This window comes from Phoenix dactylifera, unplaced genomic scaffold, assembly GCF_009389715.1.
Source record: "Phoenix dactylifera cultivar Barhee BC4 unplaced genomic scaffold, palm_55x_up_171113_PBpolish2nd_filt_p 000117F, whole genome shotgun sequence".
In the NCBI taxonomy this organism is placed as follows: domain Eukaryota; kingdom Viridiplantae; phylum Streptophyta; class Magnoliopsida; order Arecales; family Arecaceae; genus Phoenix; species Phoenix dactylifera.
In genome coordinates, this window is record NW_024067686.1 from 467,521 (window position 1) to 474,372 (window position 6,852).

At 39.4% G+C, this 6,852-nt stretch overlaps 1 non-coding gene across 1 annotated transcript; it reads right to left on the reverse strand.

Annotated features, from left to right (window-relative positions):
* Positions 1–258: 258 nt before the first annotated feature.
* Positions 259–364, reverse strand: LOC120104825. The gene has a single exon (XR_005507188.1). It is a non-coding gene; the product is annotated as a small nucleolar RNA R71 (small nucleolar RNA).
* Positions 365–6,852: the final 6,488 nt, after the last annotated feature.

Below are 6,852 nucleotides of genomic sequence, written 5' to 3' on the forward strand. Positions count from 1 at the left end.
GTCTAGTGTGATCCAAATGCTCCCATCTTTTTATGGGCTCACCAATGAAGACCCATATAAACACCTAGATGAATTCCTTGAGATTTGCACCACTGTCAAGATTCAAAATTTCACTGATGATGCTTTAAAACTTAGATTATTCCCCTTCTCCCTTAAAGATAGAGCCAAACAATGGCTGAATTCTTTAGAAGCTAACTCAATTCGTTCTTGGGATCAAATAATTCCTTAAAAAATACTTTCCCATAGGAAGAACGAACCAGTTTAGACGTGCCATTACAAGCTTCTCCCAAACCGAGGGAGAAGAATTTTATGAAACTTGGGAGAGATTTAGGGACCTAATCCGTAAATGCCCTCATCATCAAATACCTAAGTGGCAGCTAGTGCAATGTTTCTATGACGGTTTGACGGAACGAAACCGTCAGATGATCGATGCTGCATGCGGGGGGACTTTCATGCTTCGAAATGAGCATGAAGCATGGCAACTATTTGAAAATCTTAATGAAAACTCCCTCCACCATGCTTCATGTTCTCGTCAAGCATCCCCGAATTTTCAAAGAAAAGGGGCCATTTGTGAAATAAGTCATTCTATGGACCTGTCTAGCAAGGTAGATGCATTGTCCCATAAGATTGACCAACTAATGATAGGAGGACAGGTCGTTAGTTCTTCCCAAGCACAAGTGTGTGCTATCTGTTCTAGCCCATCGCATCCTATTCATGAGTGCCCCTCAGCACCCCAATATCCCGAACTCGTGCAAGAACACATCAATGCTGCCCAAACACAGCCCAGACCGGGTAATGATCCATTTTCCAATACATATAATCCGGGATGGCGGAATCATCCAAATTTTTCTTGGAGGCAGCAAGCTTCTAATACCTCCCAACCCTTCCCCCAAAATTTTCAAAACCCTCAGAATTTTCATCTCTACCGTCCCTCAACTCAATTTCAGCATCCTCCTCCTCCAACCCAAAGAAATACAGCCTTTGAGGAGAAGGTGTTGACTGCCCTTCAAGGTTTGGAGGCAAATACACAACTATTGCACTCTCACACACAATCAATTGCTAAGCTAGAATCCCAAATGGGTCAACTAGCCAATGCATTAAATAAACGAGAGGAAGGTAAGCTTCCAAGTCAACCAATGAGTAATCCTAGGGGACAATATGTGGCTCAAGAAACCCGACTAAATCATGAGCAAGCCAATGCTTTGACTACCCTAAGGAGTGGACGTATAATAGATAATAAGGTTGGGGAGGGTAACAATAAGGAAGATGAAGAAGAGGAGAGGAATGTTTCACGTGAAAACCCAAAACCTTCTTCAGCTAGTCCACCATCTGTCACAACCCATACTCCAAAGGCTCCATTTCCTGAAGCACTTAATGCACCCACTCCCTTTGGCAAGAAGGGAACTTCACTAGAAGAGATGATGGAGGTGTTCAAACAAGTTAAAATCAACCTTCCACTTCTTGATGCCATCAAACAAGTTCCCTCCTATGCCAAATTTCTCAAAGACCTTTGCACCCAAAAGCGAAAATCTAGGACACATGTGCCTAAAAAGGTCTTACTTACTGAACAGGTAAGTTCCATTCTCCAATACAACACCCCTCCAAAATTCAAAGATCCTGGCGCTCCCACTATTTCCTGTGTCATAGGAGATAACTCCATTGACCGAGCGCTCTTAGATCTAGGGGCAAGTGTGAATCTTCTACCCTATTCAGTCTATGAGAAATTTGGGTTAGGTGAATTAAAACCTACCTCGGTGTCCTTACAATTGGCTGATCGATCTGTGAAGATACCACGGGGGATGATTGAAGATGTTCTTGTCAAGGTAGACAAGTTCTATTTTCCAGTAGATTTTATCGTCCTTGACATGGAACATGTGCCCAACCTAAAAAAACAAATCCCTGTGATTCTTGGTCGTCCCTTTTTAGCAACAGCCAATGCATGTATCAACTGTAGAACCGGGGCAATGGATATATCATTTGGGAACATGAAAATTAAATTGAATGTTTTTCATGCCGCTGACCAACATGTGAGGGAAGACGAGTGTTGCCTAATTGACGAAATGGATGATCTTGTAGAGGAAGCCCTTCCCTATATCTTAGCAGATGACCCCTTAGAGGCATGTCTGGCCCATTTTGACATTGACAACTTTGATATAGACAAGGCCATAGAAGAAGTTAACATCTTACTTGACAATCAATCTCCAGTGAGTTCCCTTCCTTGGAAGAGCCGACCTGAACCTCTTCCTCCCATTGCCAGCGCGCCACTTTGTCCTTCCATTGATTCACCACCTAAACTTGAGTTAAAGCCACTTCCAACAAATCTTAAGTATGCCTTTCTAGGACCAGAAGATAGCCTCCCTGTAATTATCGCAGCCAACTTATCTACTGAACAGGAGGGTAAACTTTTGAGGGTGCTAGAAGAAAATAAACATGCCATAGGATGGTCTGTGGCCGATTTGAAAGGGGTTGACCCCTCTGTTTGCATGCATCGAATTCATCTCGAAGATGATGCAAAACCTACCCGAGAAATGCAAAGAAGACTCAATCCTAACATGAAGGAGGTAGTCAAGAAAGAAGTGGTGAAGTTATTAGATGCCGGAATCATTTATCCAATTTCTGATAGTAAGTGGGTGAGTCCGACACAAGTGGTACCCAAGAAATCAGGTATTACTGTGATTGAGAATACGGAAGGAGAATTAATACAAACACGCACAACCACGGGTTGGCGCGTGTGCATTGACTATAGAAAACTTAATTCAATGACTAGGAAGGACCATTTCCCTCTACCTTTCATAGATCAAATTTTGGAACGGTTGGCTGGTCAAGGTTTCTACTGCTTCTTAGATGGTTATTCTGGATACAACCAAGTACCTGTCTACCCGGACGATCAAGAGAAGACCACCTTTACCTGCCCATTTGGGACATTTGCATATAGGAGGATGCCTTTTGGACTATGTAATGCACCCGCAACTTTTCAACGATGCATGATGGCCATCTTTTCAGATATGGTGGAAAACTTTCTAGAAGTATTCATTGATGATTTCTCAGTTTTTGGCATATCTTTTGATGATTGTCTGAACAATTTGACCTTAGTTTTGAAAAGATGTAAGGAGACCAACCTAGTACTAAGTTGGGAAAAGAGCCATTTTATGGTTCAAGAAGGCATAGTTTTAGGACACGTCGTGTCCAAGAGGGGCATTGAAGTAGATAAAGCCAAAGTCGATCTTATTTCCAATCTTCCTCCACCAAAAACTGTGAAACAAATCCGATCATTCCTTGGCCATGCTGGTTTCTACCGTCGCTTTATTCAGGATTTCAGTAAGATTTCCAAACCCTTGTGCAATCTTCTTGCCAAGGACACTCCCTTTGTCTTTGATAAAACATGCGAGGAGGCATTTGAAAATCTTCGCTCGAAATTGACCACTGCACCTATCATACGGCCCCCTAATTGGACCCTTCCATTTGAACTAATGTGTGATGCATCCGACTATGCTATTGGGGCAGTCTTAGGGCAACGGCTAGATAAAGTACCTCATGTCATTTACTATGCTAGTAAAGCACTCTCAGATGCACAATTAAACTACACCACCACTGAGAAAGAATTGCTAGCGGTAGTATTCGCACTAGACAAGTTTCGATCTTACTTATTAGGATCCAAGGTTACCGTATTCACTGATCATGCTGCCCTTCGACACCTTCTTGCAAAGAAGGATACCAAACCCCGTCTGATTCGATGGATTCTTTTACTACAAGAATTTGACCTAGAAATTCGTGATAAGAAAGGAACTGCAAATGTCGTAGCGGACCACTTATCTAGGATTCTTCTTGAGCCCTCTTGTAAAAATACCTCACCCTTGCACGATTCTTTCCCAGATGAACAATTATTTGAGGTACAAAGAATAAAAACGCCATGGTTTGCAAACATAGTGAATTACCTTGCCATAGGACGAATTCCTGATGATTGGTCAACTCAAGATAAGAACCGATTCTTTTCACAAGTAAAGTTCTATTATTGGGATGATCCTGATTTATTCAAGTATTGTCCCGATCAAGTCATCCGTCGATGTGTCCCTGAATGTGAATTTCAAAGTATTCTTTCATTCTGCCATTCACAAGCTTGTGGGGGACATTTTGGGGGTAGAAAAACTGCAGCAAAAGTTTTACAAAGTGGATTTTATTGGCCCACACTTTTCAAAGATGCCCATAACTTTTGCCAAACTTGTGAACGGTGCCAACGGATGGGTACCATCTCTCGTAGAGATATGATGCCTCTCAATCCTATTTTAATTGTAGAAATCTTTGATGTCTGGGGTATTGACTTCATGGGCCCTTTCCCACCATCCTTTGGTTTCGAATATATTCTGGTAGGGGTTGATTATGTTTCAAAATGGGTAGAAGCTGTCGCCACTAAAACTAATGACCACAAGGTTGTGATTAAATTTTTACATGAAAACATCTTTTGTCGTTTTGGTACACCCCGGGCCATTATCAGTGATGGGGGATCTCATTTTTGCAACCGATCTTTCGAGGCTTTGGTTCGCAAATATAACATCACCCACAAAGTTGCTACCCCATACCATCCCCAAACGAGTGGACAAGTCGAGGTGTCCAATAGAGAGTTAAAACACATCTTAGAGAAAACGGTACGTCCCGATAGGAAAGATTGGTCTCAAAGGATAAATGATGCACTCTGGGCTTACCGTACCGCCTACAAAACTCCTATTGGCATGTCCCCCTACCGATTAGTTTTTGGTAAAGCTTGTCACTTACCGGTAGAACTTGAACATAGAGCTTTCTGGGCTATAAAAAAATTTAACTTAGACATGGCAGTAGCTGGTCCTCACCGAAAACTCCAACTAAGTGAACTTGAAGAATTGCGTAATGAGGCTTATGAAAATGCTAAAATTTATAAAGCAAGGACTAAGGCTTTTCATGATAAAAATATTAACCGTAAGTCCTTCGAACCTGGTCAAAAGGTTTGGCTGTTCAATTCCAAGTTGCGACTCTTCCCGGGTAAACTTCGCTCTAGGTGGGATGGACCATTCGTAGTGAAAAAGGTTTCTCCTTATGGTGCAGTAGAGATCCAACACCTCAATGGTGGACATGTTTTAAAAGTCAATGGTCAAAGGTTAAAACCTTATGTAGACTGTGTTGCCGACGGGCAATTGATCGAATCCCTTAATTTAACGAACCCTGTTTATCAAAATAATTAAGGACCCACTGTGTCTGGCTGAAGACAATAAACTTAGCGCTTGTTGGGAGGCAACCCAATTCTCTTAGATTATTTCTTAACATTGAGGACAATGTTAGGTTTAGGTTTGGGGGTATTCATCTTGATTTTCATCAAAAAAAAAAAGTTTTAAAAAAAAAATATATAATAAAAAAAAAATCATCTTTAAAAAAATTTTTAAAATAATTTTTTTTTTTTAAAAATGTGTTTATAAAATAATAATAAAAAATTATTAAAAAAAAAGTTTTGTTGAAAAAAAAAAAACCTAATTTATATACATTTATGCGAGAATGATAAACACACAAGGTATATAAAATCTAAAAGCCCAATGACTAGTGGGAAGTAATACAAATTTAAGTTCTTTTTATTAAGTCTCTCTTAGGGAGTTGTAAGCTAATTAATACTTTGGAATTTCACTACACACTGGCCGACCCTTCTAAGGTCTAGGCTCGACATTATGTTGATAGTATAGTAGCAACCTTGGACCCTGATGAATCATACTTATCTAATCCAATAAAAAAATAAAAAAAAAAAAAAAAAATTCAATAAAAATGGATTTAGTCAGGAACATCGAAAAGGGCTACCTATTGTCAAAGGTCAAGTGGGCTTATGATGAGGACTCCGAGCATAAGTCCGTAGGGGAGTCTTGATGCCCGACACCTTATGCCAACTGGTGTGAGAGTCGTCGACTGATTGCTCGTTACACGGAGAAATCACCACAAGAGTAAAAGTGCACAATTTATATATCTTTCTTAAAAAAAAAAAAAAGAAAAAAAAGGGAAAAAAAAGCTGTATTGACCGAAAAGACAATAGTGTGAAAGCCGTCGTTGTAAAAATTCGAGTAAACTGGAATATTACAGATAAAGCCCGTGAGGTACTAAAGTAAACATCCACAACTCTCGAAATCCTGCAGATAAGATGATTTTGAATCAGTGAGTAGGTTCCTTCGACCAATCCTTGGAAACTACTGGTATTAGCAATATTTTGGAGATCTGAGCTCTTAGCTTGGGTACGGTCCAGATTTCACTGAGCACTCCAGTATAAATAAGTCTTACAACTCCCTAACGGAAACTTAATGACTTCAACTTGAATTGCATCTTGACCTAGGATTTGGGCTGATTTAGTAAATAAAACCGTGTGTGCTTTGAAATTTTCATCATTTATGTATCTTAAATTAGATTTTAATAAAAAAAAGAGAAAGAGTTTTAGAAATTCTTTACTAGTATGCATTTGGAATTCGATTTTCACTTCATAGATCAATCGATCTAAAAAAAAAAAAAAAAAAAAAAAAAAAAATTAAGAATAACAATAATAATAAATGATTTACTGAAGTTTGTGGGTATCTTCACTGAAAATCCTCACGAGACTACAACTCGTCCACTAGGGTAACCTAGGGGTTTAAAGCCTTGTTACATATGGTAAATGTAACCGCGATGCCTGCGAAAGTGAGTTAGAATTCTTCTTTTCTAGTTTTATTTTGCTCGAGGACTAGCAAAACATAGGTTTGGGGGTGTGATAAGTGCTTAATAATTTATAATTTAGTTACCTTTCCATAGCACTTATCAATATTTTTAAACTGATAAATACATATTTTACCATGAAATTGAACAAACATTGAAGTA